Below are 19,270 nucleotides of genomic sequence, written 5' to 3' on the forward strand. Positions count from 1 at the left end.
CTCAAAGTTATGACATTTTTTTTGATTTTATTATTTTTTTTTTTTTTTATGTTTTAGTTTGATGTTCATATAAAAAATATTTAAATGTTACTGCTTGTTTAGAACATTCAGGGAACATTCAACAGTAACATTCCCATAATGTTTGCGAAATTATAAAATCCCTTAAAATGTGCATAACCAAGAAAAAAATTGTTCATTTGTTTAACTGGACATTTTGCTGGACATTCATTACTTGATAAGAACGTTAGCAAAACATTCTTTGAGCATAGGCCTATTTTTGTTAGATGGGTATATACTATATTCATATAGCCTACATAAATTCACTACTATACATAAATTCATACTGTAGTTCAAAATTGTATTAAAAAATTAACAACCTTTGCACTTGAAACCTGATCTAGGATATATTAATCACAAACTTGCTTATTTGAGTAACAAATATCAGAACAGCTGAATTGAAAATATTTCCGATTCTGATTGTCGTGATGTTTGTTTTAAACTTTTAAAGATCCTAAAAGTTTGTTTATTTTAAGCTTAATTGAGATTTTGAATACCACATTTCTGTTCATCGCCATTGTGGTTAGTGTGTAGATTGTTAAGGGCCTTGTATTAAGTTTAAAATCTCAAACCCTAAAAGCGGCATTTGCTTGGCTATAGAAGTAGAGGGCTGCATAGAGTTTGGGATCCCGCGGGACCCAACACAAATCTCGCAGGAGCGTGCAAAAAAATTAATAAATAGCGCGGGTCGCCATGCCGCGATTTGGCGCAAAACAAGAATGATGGAGTTACATAAACACTAGGCTTGCTAGTCGGTGTCAGACAGTGATTGGTCGTACACCGGTTACATTACAGCCCACACTGTAGTTTTGCTTTTTTTTTTAGAAATAAAAATCATTTAGTTCAGCTGGAAGACATATGCTACAATTCTGAATTCAAAGCGTCTGCTCTGTTCCATACAGCCAGGCTTGCCAGGTCTGCGCGACAAAACTAGCCCAATGGCCAGCCAAAACAGCCCAAAGTAGCCAAGTAATTCAAAATATGTAATTTCCACATATCTAAAATAAATATGTTACAGTTACTGGTATGCACATTGATCATAAACAGGTAGGGCTGGGTTTTGACACAAATTTCCCAATTCGATTCGATTCTCATTCACAAGCTTGCGATTCGATTCGATTCACTATCGATTATTTTGGATATATATCTGGTACACATGCAAAATTTTCTCAAGGAAATAAAAATCTCTTAACTAATGCTGTAAAATATACATGAGAGTCAGTTGGTTACTATAATGGTTAATGGTATAATGGTTACATTACTATAATATTGAAGGTTAAAACTGACTGATTTTTTAGGCTATACAACTGCTTAAATTACACTTAATGAAGTTTTTATAATAAAAGTTAAATATTAAAATATTTCTACTTCAATTCGTTTTTTTAGATATAAACATTTAAATGGTGGCTATCATAAAAAAAATTAAACTTTGAAGAACAGTAAAAGTTATAATAAATATATTATATGGTGCATATATTTAGCAAAATGCTCCTCTCTACAGTTTATTTTTCTAGCTGACTAATGAGTTTATGGTCACCAAATATGTTTTTTTCTGAGGTAAATGTTACATTACTGAGATTGTTTACAAGCCATTATATTGACGTCTTTGCGCGGCTGAAACACTGATTGAGTGATTACATGAGACAGGATACGGATTGTAAAGTTGTACTCTTTCTTTTGACTTACCTTCGGATGTTTAGTCATGTTTATTTTGTGTTGAAACTGGTATTAATGTGGAGGAGGTGATCAGTTCACGTGCGCCTTGCGCTGCCGCTTTTATTGAACTGAGGCGCGCGCCGCGCTACAGCGATCACTCCACAAAACAGCGCCAAAACAGCATGTATTGTTTGAATACTGCAATACAATAGACATAATTTGAAATCTGAGACTTTATTTCATATTAAAAGTACCAAAGCAAAATGCTTATTGCGATTTATTGGATGGGAGGTGCCCTTCAATGTTCCGTCCATTAACTGAAAACAGGCTAGACTAATCGATTCTTGGGATTTAAGAATCGATATCGTTTCGTACAACTGAGACTCGATTATAATCGAGATATCGATATTTTTACCCAGCCCTATAAACAGGGCAGTTTTATCATAGGAAGATTGCAAAACATTTAAATGCAAGCATTTCGGTCAAATGTAATTTATGCAATATTTCAAACCTTTACCCCTGGGGTGGAAATCAACGCAGGTAACATTTAAAGGGGTCATATGATGCGATTTAAATTTTTCCTTTCTCTTTGGAGTGTTAAGATTAAGAAAGATTCGTAAATATTTCATGAAGAAGTGGCCGCCACTAAAAGAAACAAATATAACGCAACAAGCTGTGAACTGTAATTCGCTCAGCAGTGCACAGTAACTAAACAGAAACAAAACAGACGGAAATAACTTGCGCAATTCACAGTAAAGTAGCGCTGTCGCGTGTCACGTGATGGGCTTCTAGTCACGAACGGGGTTGTTTAAAGGGGTCATATGATGCGATTTCAATTGTTCCTTTCTCTTTGGAGTGTTACAAGCTCTTGGTGCATAAAGAAGATCTGTAGTTGCGGTAAGGGACGTAACATTTCCGTCACGCGCTTGAGGTATTCGTCCAATCACAACGCACTGGATAGCTGGCCAATCAGAGCACACCTCGCTTTTCAGACCGATGAGCTTTGTAAAAATCGACGCGTTTCAGAAAGGCGGGGCATAGAGGAGAAACAATAATGTACAGTATGTGGAAAATAATGTGTTTTTTTAACCTTAAACCGCATAAACACATTTCATTACACCAAATACACAAAATAATGTTCTTTTTAGCAGCATCATATGACCCCTTTAAACTGCGCACTTCTATTGAATAGCGGGACAAAATGCCTTTCTGAGGAAGAAAAAAAAGAAACTTTAAGTAGACAAAAAACGAAGCAAAAGAGTTTTGAAAGGACTTTTATATAGTGCATGCCATTGTAACTATGAGTTACTTTGATATTTATATTGATTTGTGTATTTTTAAGTGCATCTGCATCAACTGTGGCCTTTAGCTCAGTGTCATCCCGGTGTTTTTTGTGAAGGGCCCAGAGGCAGGTGTAACGTCTTTTACTCTTGTGTATTCACACACAGACGTCCAAATCCTCACGGCACGTCAGGCTGGCTCAACACAATACATCTCTCAGCCAGACGACTGGCCGACAAATCCCAGCAGGCAGCTGCCCAGAATATCAAAGCACAGTTTTGTCATGCTTACAGAGTGACTACACACAGACAAATGAGAAAATGACAGCGCTTATTAAACACACTCCCTCACTGCCAGACGCTTACAGGGAGCATATTTAGCACAGACAAAAGTTACAGCAGTAATGATGAGTGTGAGTCTCCAGCACCATTACTGAGGGTTTATTTTACCATATAACCATAAATAATGGAGAAAAAGGAAGGTGGATGTCATAAAAAGGCTTTGATGGTTAATATACGAGTGCATATAACTGAGCATTATAATCTGGATGACATATTGCTGGATTAATATAACAAATTGGATGTTCGTATAAGATTTTTTTTTTTTTTTTAATATATAACTACTTGTTCAGAGAACATTCAAAATTAACATTCCCATAATGTTTGCAAAATGATACAATGGAATGTTTTCTTAACATTTAAATAACCAAGAACAAATTTGTAAAAACATTCAAAAAAAAAAAAGTGGATGCTTTTAATTTCCAGAAATAGTGTTTTTATAATGGGAATGTTAGCAAAAGTGCTTAGAACATATTTTTGTTAGCTGAGAATATACTGTAGTCATTTTCATTAGCTCAAATTAAATATGATGTGAACCCAGACAAAGGTCAAAGAGGTCAAATCAGCGAGGAAACATCTAGGGCATGTTTTCATTTTTCCAGGTTTTACATCTTACTTGGCAAACAAACGTTAATGTCTAAAATGTCCCATAACAAACATTAAAAAGAGCATCTGTCATTAAAAAGTCAAATTCAAAAGAAAAAGTAAAAAATAATTCCATGAGATCAATATCATATCATTCTGTTAGTTTCACCTGAAAATTATTCACTTTTGTTGATCCAAAATATCTTAACTGCTTCAGATAACATTAAAAAAAAAAAAAAGCTATATTTGCATGCAAGACAAAAACCTTTTTTTCCTAAGTATAATGTACAGGAGGCAGCAAGTGAAAAGTAATTGATAACTGCAATATTAACCCAGCGATTTCTCATTAAATGAAGCAACATGCATCATAGCTTTTATTACAGCTGCTAACAACTACAAAAACAACAATAGAAGACAAACCATTCTAGATCTCCAACATGACTGATCATTAAACACCTTGCTCAAAAACACAAAAATATACTTCATTTCAGCATTTATCCTCCCAATCCAGTCCCATGTAAAGCATGCTGGGATATCCATGCCAGTTTCAGTCAAAGCCAACAAAAATTACTCATCTATTTCCAACCAGCGTTTTTATAGTTAACTAATTTAAAACCATAAACTATTTTTGTTACTTATAAAATACATTTTTACTGAAATAAAATCTAGGCCTATAATAAAATAAGATATATTTTATTTCAGCCACTTGCCAAGGCAACATTTCTCATTTTCATTTAGTTATTTTTAGTTATTTATTTGAGTTATTTAGTTATTATTTAGTTATTAACTTGATGTACTAAAATAACTTAAAAGATGTTAATAAAAATTAATAAACATATTACATAGATATTGACATTTAAAAAAAATAAATAAATTGACAAAATTACTAAAACTTTAACTAAAATTTAAATTAAAACAGACAATATAAAAAATAAAAACTATGTAAAAATCTTGATAAAACCTATAATAGTATACAAATGATACAAAATCTAACAGATAAAATATAGAAATTTAATTGGATTCAATGTAATGCAATAAAGTTGTGATGGTAATTTAACGCAAAACTAAAACAAAAAATAAAATAAAAAAATATTAAGTGAACTGAATGTCATGTAATTTCTTTGAGACAGAATGTTAAAGAATTGTATTGCTTCAGTGCACTGAACAAGGAGCAAAAATCATTTTTAGCATATGTTTATCAAACCCAAAACATCACCAGTTCAGCCACACGACCTCCAGGAGTACTTTTGACCCTGACGTGGTAATTATGATCAGAATGGTACATTTTGTTGGTAGTTTCCTACTAAAGGCACTGATGAGAGTGATGTGTGATGATCTAAAGCCTGTAAGTCCAGCAGTGCTGTTTGCTGTTGTAAGTTGTGGACTCCAATGGGAACAGTGGCATTCCTCTTGGCTTAAACGCACCGATACTGCGGGTCAGAGCTCCATTTGTCTTTTGTGTTTTTGCTCCAGAAATAAACGATGATGAGATCGAAAAAGAGAAGAGAAACTGCCAGATCGCCCACAGGCCGGCCTGTACCTAACGCAAAACTAAAACAACAAATAAAATAAAAAAATATTAAGTGAACTGAATGTCATGTAATTTCTTTGAGACAGAATGTTAAAGAATTGTGTTGCTTCAGTGCACTGAACAAGGAGCAAAAATCATTTTTAGCATATGTTTATCAAACCCAAGACATCACCAGTTCAGCCACACGACCTCCAGGAGTACTTTTGACCCTGACGTGGTAATTATGATCAGAATGGTACATTTTGTTGGTAGTTTCCTACTAAAGGCACTGATGAGAGTGATGTGTGATGATCTAAAGCCTGTAAGTCCAGCAGTGCTGTTTGCTGTTGTAAGTTGTGGACTCCAATGGGAACAGTGGCATTCCTCTTGGCTTAAACGCACCGATACTGCGGGTCAGAGCTCCATTTGTCTTTTGTGTTTTTGCTCCAGAAATAAACGATGATGAGATCGAAAAAGAGAAGAGAAACTGCCAGATCGCCCACAGGCCGGCCTGTACCTGTACTTCATCTGTGAGTCGTTCACAACTAATGATTCTTTCTGAATTTGCTCAGTATTTTGATGTTTTCATTTGACAGAAAGTGCAGGACTGAAGCTCGTTTGGAGGTTAATTGGTCAACACATGCACAAAAGGTCAAAAGGTATACTTCCTATGAGTGTCATATCCAAACTAACAGAGAAAATTCTCACAACTTTCACTAACATTTTGTAAAAGTTATGACAAAACGTTCTTGAAGTAATGTTTATGGAACGTTCATATATTTATTAATTTGATTTTATATAGGTTTATTAATATTTGATGTATGTTCTCAATGTTGAGAAAGCGTTCCGAAATCAACGTTCTCTGAACGTCCTTGTTATTTGTCCTCGATCAACATTGTAAGAAACGTTTACATAACCTTTAAATAAATAATGTTAAAATCGCAAAAAACGGACACTTTAATGTTCTATATATTAAAGATATATATTATTATATATAATTATATCTATACATAATATTAAAAACAAACATTCAAATAACATTTTGGATGAAAATAAAGACAGTAGAATGTTATAAAAACGTTTTGTAACCCTTTAAATAACGTTATAATCATAAAAAGGAAACTGGACAATTCAACAATCTTAGAATAATAAAAAATAAACTTTCAAATAAAAAAGAAAAAGTTTCTAGAATGTTGAAGTTTTTGTAACCTTTAAATATAGCATTATCGCAACGAGAAACCTAGACATTTTTACATTCTCAGCATATTAAACATGAAAATTCAAATAATGTTCTATTTTGGAAAACTTACAATTTGGGTGAAAATAAAGTTACTTTGAAACGTGAGAAACGTTTTTGTAACCTTTAAATAATGTTCTAATCACGACAAAGAAACTGGACAATTCAACATTGTTGGAATATTAAAAATTCAAATAAAGTTATATTTTGGGTAAAAATAAAGTTGGAATGGTAAAAAAAAAAAAACTATTTTGTAACCTTTAAATAATGTTCTAACCACAACAAGAAAACTAGGCAATTCAATGTTCTTAGAATAAAACAACAACAACAAAAACGCTGAAATAAACTTGCATTTTGGGGAAAAATAAAGTTAGTAGAATGTTGTAAAAATGTTTTTGTAACTTTAAATAACGTTCTCTTTATGAAAGAATACTGGACATTTCAACATTCTAATAACCTTTCAAAACAATGTTTCCACAACATTTTTATAACCTAAACTTGGATTTAGGAATCTAGTGGATTTTCTTTGCAAGTTGAGGGCTTGTCAATTAAAGAATCAAACTGGAAGTTAACTGGCACTGACTGTAATAACATCTAATTGTGATTGTAGACTGGATAATGTAGTTTGCATGCATTTTGATGAAGAATAGCGACCATGCTTGTCAGAAAATATTAATGTGCATCATTTGCTCTTCATTTTATTGCTAAAAAGTCAAGCACAGTTTCTGAACTTGTAAGTAGGAACTTCCCAGAAGTGAAAGTGAAATTGTGCTGCATGTACATTGGGGAACATCTAACATTTAATGCAAAGCGTCTTGAAAATGTTCTCATTTATCTTGATTATGAATTATGTGTCAAGTGCAGTTTGTCTTAGTTTGCGTGGAATACAATCATTCCCTGTAAAAAATGGTTTGTCCATGTGTAATAAGGATCTACAGATATTGCATGCTCCGATGAAAGATGACGATTTGTTATACCACAAGCACTGATGCACAGCTATCCGTCACCCCGAGATGTTCTGCTTTCATTGTTTCAGATGATTAATTTGGCACGTATTCATGATAAATACGGGCTGAAGAAGTATTGGGAAGAGAAGATCGAAAGCCACGTTCAGAGGATGGGAAATGAAGACTCGAGAATGAAGAACAGAGAGAATCAGATCTCTTCTTTCATAATTGCTGCTACAGAATAACTTCATCTAATGTGTGTTGCTTTTCTTTCCATTTGTCACTTTTCGAGCTAATTTTCCTGGGTGGTAATTGTAAAGAAAGATTAGGTCGAATAAACTGAAATGAAAAGATAATATTGATAAACGACCTTGAGTCACAAAACCCAACCTGCTGGAATGAACCTTATGGGAGGAAACTGGAAAACTCGTAATTGTTTTTTCTGACCTAGTTTAGGATCCATAAACAGTTTCTGGCTTTTGGAAATGAAAAGCATCCCAATGAGAGTCCAGAGATTAATGGGTAAATCCAGAGGCGCTTCTATTGCTTGTTTTTGCTGCCCTCTAGTGTTTCCTTCAGGAAGGTCATGTGGATTAGCACATACACTGGTACAAATCTCCAGGCTTTGGACCTCTTCAAATCAAAGGCAGTGCTCTACAGCTGTACAGACGAGGGCGGCTTTCTGAGTGTGTAATGAATACATTGTTCATACAGATGAACCGCAACAGGCTTCAAAGCAAATCCAAGGGTTTATTAATACTCAGATCCAAATCTGAGCAATGTTGGAGAAGCTACTTTGAACCGGGATAAATGTAAGTCAGAATAGTGTCTAAGCAGATTATTATAGAAGTGGCTCATAAAAAAGTAACTCAAATGGTTTTATTATTATGCAGCCTATTTAAAAAATATTTAATTCTGTTCTGCAACATTGCATTATAACATTTTGTTTATTTCTATGAAACAGTTCAAAAGATTAACCAGGTAATTATAAAATATTAATATAAAAATATACATAAAATTAATCAATATAAATATTAAATACACACTTTACATCAGACATCATTCTAATATGCTGATTTGCTGTAAAAAAAAAAAAAACTTTTATTTTTATCATCAGTTGAAAACATAAAACTTCATACTTTTGTGGAAACCATGACACTGCGATTCAAAAGTTTTTTTTTACTCAAGCATGGATGCATTAAATTGATCAAAAATGACAGTAAAGACATTTATAATGTTATATAATATTTCTATTTGAAATAAAATTTCTTCCTTTTCCAGAAAAATGTTAAGCAGCAAAAATTGTTTTTAGCATTGATAAAAATAAAAACCATGTATGGTTTGTGTTCTAGTTTTCATTGTGTTTTCAGTTGGCCTGTTCCCCGGTGACCTAGTTTCCTGATTATGTCATTTTGTTCACCTGTGTCTTGTTAATTTACTCGTTAGTCCCTCGTTTGGTTTAATATTTATAGCCCTACCTTTCCACAGTTTCTTTGTCCTGTCTCACATCGTGTTAAGAGGTTATGTTCATCTGTTTGCCCTTGTGGATTTACTAAAGACTCTGTTCGTTTGACTATCTGCCTCCTATGTACTCCTTCGAGCTCCTTTCCCCTGGCAACCCTTGACAGTTGGGGTCCCCTTGAAACATTTCTGTTGTGGTCTGTGTTACTTGCAACACTTTTTTGTATTTTGTAGTGTTGTGCATATTTGCAGCACATTTCTGTATTTGGTTGTGTTGTGAGTATTTGCAGCGCGTTTCTGTATTTGGTTGTGTTGTGAGTTTTTGCAGCGCGTTGCTGTATTTGCAGCGCTCTTCTGTATTTGCAGGCATTTCTGTATTTGGTCGTGTTGTGAGTTTTTGCAGCGCGTTGCTGTATTTGCAGCGCTCTTGTGTATTTGCAGGCGTTTCTGTATTTGTTTGTGTTGTGAGTTTTTGCAGCGCGTTGCTGTATTTGCAGCGCTCTTCTGTATTTGCAGGCATTTCTGTATTTGGTCGTGTTGTGAGTTTTTGCAGCGCGTTGCTGTATTTGCAGCGCTCTTGTGTATTTGCAGGCGTTTCTGTATTTGTTTGTGTTGTGAGTTTTTGCAGCGCGTTGCTGTATTTGCAGCGCTCTTCTGTATTTGCAGGCATTTCTGTATTTGGTCGTGTTGTGAGTTTTTGCAGCGCGCTTGTGTATTTGCAGATTTGTTATACCACAAGCACTGATGCACAGCTATCCGTCACCCCGAGATGTTCTGCTTTCATTGTTTCAGATGATTAATTTGGCACGTATTCATGATAAATACGGGCTGAAGAAGTATTGGGAAGAGAAGATCGAAAGCCACGTTCAGAGGATGGGAAATGAAGACTCGAGAATGAAGAACAGAGAGAATCAGATCTCTTCTTTCATAATTGCTGCTACAGAATAACTTCATCTAATGTGTGTTGCTTTTCTTTCCATTTGTCACTTTTCGAGCTAATTTTCCTGGGTGGTAATTGTAAAGAAAGATTAGGTCGAATAAACTGAAATGAAAAGATAATATTGATAAACGACCTTGAGTCACAAAACCCAACCTGCTGGAATGAACCTTATGGGAGGAAACTGGAAAACTCGTAATTGTTTTTTCTGACCTAGTTTAGGATCCATAAACAGTTTCTGGCTTTTGGAAATGAAAAGCATCCCAATGAGAGTCCAGAGATTAATGGGTAAATCCAGAGGCGCTTCTATTGCTTGTTTTTGCTGCCCTCTAGTGTTTCCTTCAGGAAGGTCATGTGGATTAGCACATACACTGGTACAAATCTCCAGGCTTTGGACCTCTTCAAATCAAAGGCAGTGCTCTACAGCTGTACAGACGAGGGCGGCTTTCTGAGTGTGTAATGAATACATTGTTCATACAGATGAACCGCAACAGGCTTCAAAGCAAATCCAAGGGTTTATTAATACTCAGATCCAAATCTGAGCAATGTTGGAGAAGCTACTTTGAACCGTGATAAATGTAAGTCAGAATAGTGTCTAAGCAGATTATTATAGAAGTGGCTCATAAAAAAGTAACTAAAATGGTTTTATTATTATGCAGCCTATTTAAAAAATATTTAATTCTGTTCTGCAACATTGCATTATAAAATTTTGTTTATTTCTATGAAACAGTTCAAAAGATTAACCAGGTAATTATAAAATATTAATATAAAAATATACATAAAATTAATCAATATAAATATTAAATACACACTTTACATCAGACATCATTCTAATATGCTGATTTGCTGTAAAAAAAAAAAAAACTTTTATTTTTATCATCAGTTGAAAACATAAAACATACTTTTGTGGAAACCATGACACTGCGATTCAAAAGTTTTTTTTTACTCAAGCATGGATGCATTAAATTGATCAAAAATGACAGTAAAGACATTTATAATGTTATATAATATTTCTATTTGAAATAAAATTTCTTCCTTTTCCAGAAAAATGTTAAGCAGCAAAAATTGTTTTTAGCATTGATAAAAATAAAAACCATGTATGGTTTGTGTTCTAGTTTTCATTGTGCTTTCAGTTGGCCTGTTCCCCGGTGACCTAGTTTCCTGATTATGTCATTTTGTTCACCTGTGTCTTGTTAATTTACTCGTTAGTCCCTCGTTTGGTTTAATATTTATAGCTCTGCCTTTTCACAGTTTCTTTGTCCTGTCTCATGTCGTGTTATGAGGTTGTCTTCATCTGTTTGCCCTTGTGGATTTCTGAACCAGTGAAGCTTTCATCACAATTGTATCAGAAAAAGGTTCATTACTCGAAGCTTTTTAAAACGGTTTGTGCTGTGGCCATCTAGTGGTCATAAAAATAAATAACACCTTCCAAAGTGTTATGTTCCATTACAGCCAGTGGTTTCACATCTGGTTCTACAACTGATTTTTTTTGTTGTATTATATTTTATATAAATAATGTTTATTGTCAAAATCATTCATTTGTGTCGGTGTACCAGCACTAAAATAAGTAAAATAAATAAAGCATAAATTCATAAATTAAATCTATTATCAATTTATTTTAACTCTGCCTCAGCCCTAAGACTGATATTTTATGGCCAAAGTTCATTTTTGAGCTCAATATATAAATTACAATAAAAAAAAAAACAATGCTAACACATTATAATGTAATATAATGTAACGGAAACAGCGCTGAGGTTCGCTTCATTTGAACCAGATACTGAAGCAGTCACGTGGTTTTCAGGTGAATGAAGCTTTGGACGTCACAGATCACGTGCTTTTCTCAAAACGAATCAAGCTCCAATACAGTGCTTTAATGTGAAATGTGTTGTTTTTTTTATACACGCTTCGAAGCTTCGGTGTTGAACGTAACCACTACAAATCAACATATTATTATGATTTCTGAAGATCATGTGACACTGAAGACTGGAGTAATGATGCTGAAAATTCAGCTTTTGATCACAGCAATAAATTACACTTTACAATATATTCACATAGAAAACAGTAAATCACAATAATGTTTCACAATTTTACTGTTTTTTTTTCTGTATTTTTGATCAAATAAATGAAGCCTCGTGAGCAGAAGAGACTTGTTTCAAAACCCTTAAAAACATCTTAATTATTCCAGACTTTTGAATGGTAATTTAGATTTCAAATTAATTAGCAAATGTTTAACTGTTCATAAAAATGAAACATATTTGCTGAGATGAGACTCTCCAAAACCACTTGTATCATCATTAAGAAGGGTTTTGTGTATGTAGGACCTTCAGTTGTTACAGTAAAGTCTATGTGCGCATACAGCAATAAAGCACATTTATCATAAATCCTCTATGTTTTCTTTCAGGTTACGTGAGGAGTGGGTCCAGAGGCTTCAGTTTCAGAACCAGCACGTGATCGAGAGCATAAGAGAGCAACAAATAAGAAGAGCTCAGAGGATTCAAGGGATTTTAAGAGTTTGGACGGCTTGAATGAGTTTCGGCCGGCGTGAAAACCAAAAGCACTTCTCTAATGCACTTCCTCAGAATGCCTGACATTATATATCAGCATGAAAGCCTAGTTCTTGAACTTAAATGAGTTAAATAGTTTTTTGATGCAGCCTTTGGGACAGAAAGACGCTGCTGCAGACATACACCATTAAACTCAATGTGATCCTGCCTTCAAGCATCCGTCTTTCATATAAGGCTCATTGGGTTACATAGAATAGAGTCTCGTTTTTAATAAAAGTTAAATATCATACATTTACTGTGTGGGCTTTTAATGCTTTTTCTGAGAAAGACTATTCATAATTTGTCATGGTTGCTCACTTTCTGTTTTATGACATTTCCCTCTTTAAGAATAGCCTAATAGTTTGCTCTTTTTGCCATCATATGAGACATGATGTCATAAATCCTTTGCACCACATGGGTCAAACACATGTAGGTTCTCAGTATTTTAGACTTAGCAAGCTCAAGAATAAGAATATGAATAAACTACTCACACTATTTATACTACAAAAGACGTGCAGAATTAATACTGCTCACACTGATCCAGAATCAGGTCACTTTTATAGCATTTTATAGTACAAAAAGTGTTATAAGAGAACATTTTGACATTAATTTTATTTACATTTGCATTTATGATAATGCATTTTGAATGCAAACCTTTAAGTCTTTCATCTGTCATTTAATTGACAAGTTTCTCTTGAAAAAAAAGGAAAAAGAGGAACTTCTTGTTACAAAATTTCTTAGCAGTTGCTGGTTTTAGTAATTGTCGGTAAACGTATGTGTCACTGCTGATGTAATGTTCATATACATTTACAGCAAAGTATTTGGAATCTTAAAATCTGTCATTTAATTTAACAAGTATCTCCTGGTCACTTTCCTGTCACAAAGTTGTTTTGTTGCAGTGGTCAGTTATCTTAGTAATTGCCTCCAAATGTGCATGTATTTGTTCCTTTTTTTTTTTTAAATCTAGCCACAATCCTCATTTAAAATAAAAAATTCAAATTACAAGTGAATTAAAGGTTCAATTAACATTACAATAAAGATCAAATTTAACTTTTTGCATTTTATATTTAAAACAATGTTTATACATCATGCACTTTGCTTTTGAGTTATCACACCATAACACCAAACACCAAAATTACTAAATCACTGTGATAAGGGAGAGTAAAATAAAACCTGTTTTTGTTATATTCACAATTGCAACATTTTTTATTTTTCTTCATGAATTCAGCATAGAAACCACATGCCATTATTAGTGAAATATTACAAGCTTTTTCTAAGCTGATAGCAACCAAAAAAAGTTCATCAAGCATCAGTATTCCATCATGGTGATGTTAAGCTTTGACGATAGTTCACAAATCACTGAAAATACATCAACAACAGAGAGAAAAACACACAGGAATGATGAATAAGAGTTAGATGGACTTGCTGACTTAAGAGTTGATGAATTTCGAAAAGAAATAATTAGAACAACATTATTAGAATAGTAATAAAAATCAATCAGAAAACACAGTATAAATGAGTTGATATCTTCACTACACTGAGGGTATTTGTTGTGGCTGTGTGGGTCGTGACGCTTGTGTTCCCTCCTCAGAGAAAGCTCTTTCAAAAACACGTCTTAGAGAAAGTTTAACATTGCTCTTAAAATCCTGCCCCATGAAAACATACAGAACGGGGTTCAGACAGCTGTTGAAATACGCCAAAGAGACGGCCAACGGCTCCACTGCCACAGCCACAGAGGAACTGGATCCCTCTCCGTACATTATTATCAAATCTACTATGTGATACGGCAACCAGCAGAGAAAAAAGGCCACAATTACAGCCAACATGATGCGAAACGCTCGTCCAGAGTGAAAATGACTCCTGCCTAACTTGCGTGGGATGAATCCGTAGCATGTTGTGATGCATACGAGAGGAACCAAAAAGCCAAACACAAATCTGATGATGCTTAACCTTCCGTACAATTTAAAATTGTCTTCATCATGTTGAAAATGCAGGCAGTATGTTTTATTATTTTCTGTGTAAGTCTCTCTTAACATCATAAAAGGCAGACTAAGAACTGAAGCCAGAATCCAGGCCGCTGCGCAGGACATTAAAAGTTACACACTTTTTTGTGTGCGCGCTGTACAGATATAAAGGTATAAAGAATGTTTTTGCTCAGGTTGCCGAAATCTATAACCAATAGAGAAAACTTTTGCTCAGCAAGAAAAAAAAATTTGAAGGAACATTGCTTACATGTACAGAAAATAAGCAATTTGACAAAGGCAACTATTCAATATAGAATGTCACAAGAAAACCACAGTAATTACAGCTGTGGATATCCACAACTTGTTTGAAATCTGCCTTACAGAAAATCATAATGTTAATTTATAATATAATATGGCATACTCTAATGTAATATTATAGTATATAATATGCATTTATAATATAAAGAGCAGGACCATGATAGTTTACATTATATAAATGATCATAGACACTCATAGAAACATATTAGCTGAGCTCCCACACATTTTTTTTTTAGATAATTATGGGCCATTATTCGATGCATAAACCATAAGATATGTCCACCGTCACGACACACACACATGAGGATAACCGGAACTAAGGAGGAATATACGAAACAGTCTTTAATTCATGGAACACAGGGTACATCAACACAGGAGACAGCAGGAAACACATCCACGTAACGAGTAGACCGGACAAAGGGACGACAGAACAGGAAGAAACTAAATACAAGGGATAATTACAAACACCGGTGAACGGAATAAACAATTAACTAAACAAGGACAGGAAAATGACCAAATATGGAAACACAGGAAGGCACATGAGGAGCAAAACACACACAAAACACAGACCAGAATCTGAGCAGGGTGGACATGTTAAGCTTTGGCAGAGCAAGTAAGCAAACTCATACGAAGGAAATTTGTCAATTGAAAAATCACCAACTTGCTCACCTCAGCCGTTGAAATTCCCGCCACTGAAGAGACAAAAAATCTGTTGTCACTAGTGTTGATGTCACTAAAGGGGCGGATTCCCCAATACGACAGGGTGGACAACCATTCTCAACTCTTATTTTTTATTAAATAAAAATATAGTTTTTATTACCAAATGATCAATACACTCAAATTGAGTCTAAACTCTAAGGTACTGGTGTCTTTATCAAAGCAGGAGACCTAAAGATCCTGTAAAATGGTATATTGGTGGTTTCAAAAAAACAGACACTGACTAAATCTGTTGTCCTGATGTCACTAAAGGAGATGGCCTTTTCTTAAAGGAGCGGATTCCCCAATATGACAGGGTGACATGGACAAACTCTTTTTTATTAAATAAAAATAAAGTTTTTATTACCAAATGATCAATACACTCAAATAGAGTAATCTCTTATTTACCAAAATATTAATAGGAGATTTTTTTTTACTTTTTGATTTGACAATATTCTACTATCATTCAAATTTAATGAGCAGTGCATGGGACATAGCAAAATAACATGCATTCTGTTACACAAAACTAAACAAAAATCTAGAAAATGTATCTAAAGAACCAAGTTATGCTTTTGATATAAATATAAAACACCCTTTCATAGTCATTTTTATGTTAAGTTATCATGGCAAATGAGTTATGTACAGGACACCAAAAGGCACCCTACAGTGATATTGACCCAAAAGGCGCCAATAACTAAACTTAACAACTACCTTACTAACTATTAATAAACAACAAATTAGGAGTTTATTGAGGCAAAAGTTGTAGTTAATCATTTGTTAATAGCGAGAACTGGACCTTAAAATAAAGTGTGACCAAATTTTCTACTGTATATATTATTGTTTAAATGAGCATGTAAGCAGGTAAAGCTGTATACATGTATAATAGCAAATTTCACAGCAAATTAAATTAAACAAACTTGTGTGAGGAAAAAAAATCAATTTTATACACCACCATTTTCGTTTATATAACGTGTGAATATATCCCCTATCGTATTCTACAACAAAAACAATCAGAGCGCCTTGTTATCATTAGTTCTATTTTTGACTTCCCGAGTCTGCTATTATCCCCATAAATAATAACCCCTGTCTCATATCAAACCATTCTCAGTTTCTTGGCTGTGTGATGTCACACAGACCCAGGCCCCTCACACTAATGTTGACACTAGCGTTTTACCTTAGACTCGCCCGGAGTGAGCTGTGAACAGTCCGCCATTGTTTCGACGCTGAAACAGGGAAGAATGTCTCCTAAGCGATTGAGGTGTTTAGTTGTTGGATGTAATCATGAACATAGCAGTCGTCATTTACTCCCGACATCTGAGCAGCTGAAGACGCAGAGGATTAACGTTACTTTCGTTTTTGAAGTGAATGCGCTGATCCCGGATCTGCCTAAATGCCTCTGTGTTCAAGACCCAGTGGATTACTTTTGTTTTTGAAGGGAATGTGTCCCCGATCTACCTAAATGTGTCTATGTTTGCGCGAATCATACGTGATCCAACTTCACCTACAGAAGGAGTATAAGGGTTTTTTTATGAATCTTTGCAAATAGCCTTTCCTAATAACGTGCTAGTTAGCAAGTTCCGCGGCTAAAGTTAACAGTCTCATGAGAGTGGCTCGTCACCCCACAGAAGAGAGGGGCGGGGTCAGCAGAGCTCATTAGCATTTAAAGGGACATGCACTGAAACGGCTTGCTGTGAACAGAGCTGTTTTTGACAAGGTGTTGTTTTACTCTACCATTGAGAAATTTTAAAGAAAAAGTATGTCATAGACTTTATTAAGACCCTAAAGAATCATATTAACTTGTGGAAAATGGGCATCCGATGACCCCTTTAAATATAATGAGCAGCAAACACATCCATCTGATTATATTAAAGATTGAAGAAGATTTTTTGCTGAAACCGTGGTCCTTGGTGATTAATAAAATGCGTGTCAGCGGCTACTGGTTTTTAAGAAAAAAAGAAAAGTATATCAAGGAACACAAAATGAATACCAGTGTCTCCTGAAGGCATATTGAGGTCTTATGAAGCAAAACAGTCGGTCTGTGCAAGAAACTGAACATTATTTACTACATTATGTTACAAATGTAATCCTATTTTAAAGTGTTAGCATTTTATATCCAAACAGTCGTGCTTAAAGATGGTCAGGCACTGAAATCCTGGTCATCTTTAAATATCTACACAGTTCAAGCGGCGGTCTGAAATAGTTTATTTAATCTCCAAACAGGCAAAAGTGCACTTTAAGAATGAAAAAGTGGCATAGATGAGTTTGAAGTTCGCTTTCTGATTTTTCACGTCACTACCAACTTCGCTGGCTTAACGAATGCATAAAAGAGACCAACTGGACACAAACTAATGCAAATTGATGGTAACCATCATGACATTAAACATTTGGGTCGGACTTGAGTGTACTTTCATTACATTGTTTTAAGGTTGAGGTGCTACTACTGTAAGAGGGGCTGTAGACCATAGGAGGAAACTCCAGTCTCTTGAGAATGGGTCCGTCGAAATAATGTAGGCATACACATAAACTGGAACTTGTGTCACGGCCTGACCAGTGTCTGAAGTCACATGATGTTCAACAACGTTACCAATGTGCCCGGTGTCAGTAGCAGTTGGCAATTGGCCCTCATTGTCAACTACTGATAGTTTCCCTGGTGCTGATGAACACGTGAAGGAGACTGGAAACGCACGTGACCAGGACTTGGAGACGATGACTCCGCCACTTTGAGTAGCCATCCGATGACCTGTCGCCTCGACCATTGTCTGAACAAGAAGCACGATCCAGAGAGTCCCGAGCTGTAATGCGCTGTCCACGTTCCGGTGACATCCTAAAACTTTGATCACGATAGCCCTCATATCTGCGTGTTGTAATAGTCCTTATCGTAGTGGTGGGCGGTATGACCAAAAATTTATATCATGGTATTTTTCAAAATTATACCGGTTTCACGGTATATGACGGTATTTATTTTTTCCATGCATGACCGGATGTAAACCACATTTTCTACTGATTGAGAGAGGAAATAGGCTACTGCAGTAGACTGACTACTGCCCTATTTTACTGTCATGATGAGTGAATATTGTAGAAAAATTCCACTCTAAATAGTGAGTAAACACGACCCATTTATACATGTTAACCAGGAGTCACTCTCATTTATAATCGCGACATCGTCTGATAAAATCAACATGCATGTACAGTAGATGCATGTTGAGCGGCTATGCAGTGGTTTTGGCTATATTACTTTTTTTGTCTCATGCAGCGCACTGCCTGCGTCGGAGTAAAAAAAAAAATACAAATTTGTATTATATTAATAGACGAACTATGCTCATATTTATAATTCCAACCAGTCAGTAAGCGACAGGTGCTTGGAAACGCTGTTTTGTACTCATTTATTGACGAGTCGGCTGTGGTACGGCCAGCTGAAAGCAATGCTTCTCTGCCGCTCACTGCACAGAACAGACGCAGAGAGAGACGACACTGCGCTGGGAGAGTCCGACCTCGCGCTCGCGGGGCAGCACTGGCGACATCTTCCAACTGAATCATAGCTAAGATTTATCCAAAAAAGTCGCTAGGTTTGTCAGTATATATATTCTATGGAAAAAAGCCGCTAAAAGCGTCTGAAAGTTGCTAAATCTAGTGCTGAAGTCGCGCTCGTGTGTGTGAGACGCGGGAGCTGATGGCAGCGGGCGGTGGATATGTGTGGCGGTCAATGTGAATATTGTGGACGAGTTCTTCTCTGTCATCAC

At 35.2% G+C, this 19,270-nt stretch overlaps 1 pseudogene; it reads right to left on the reverse strand.

Moving 5' to 3' along the window:
• Positions 1-14,084: 14,084 nt before the first annotated feature.
• Positions 14,085-18,382, reverse strand: LOC107692030 (C3a anaphylatoxin chemotactic receptor-like; annotated as a pseudogene).
• Positions 18,383-19,270: the final 888 nt, after the last annotated feature.

Source organism: Sinocyclocheilus anshuiensis, unplaced genomic scaffold (assembly GCF_001515605.1).
Source record: "Sinocyclocheilus anshuiensis isolate Anshui unplaced genomic scaffold, SAMN03320099.WGS_v1.1 scaffold738, whole genome shotgun sequence".
Taxonomy (NCBI): domain Eukaryota; kingdom Metazoa; phylum Chordata; class Actinopteri; order Cypriniformes; family Cyprinidae; genus Sinocyclocheilus; species Sinocyclocheilus anshuiensis.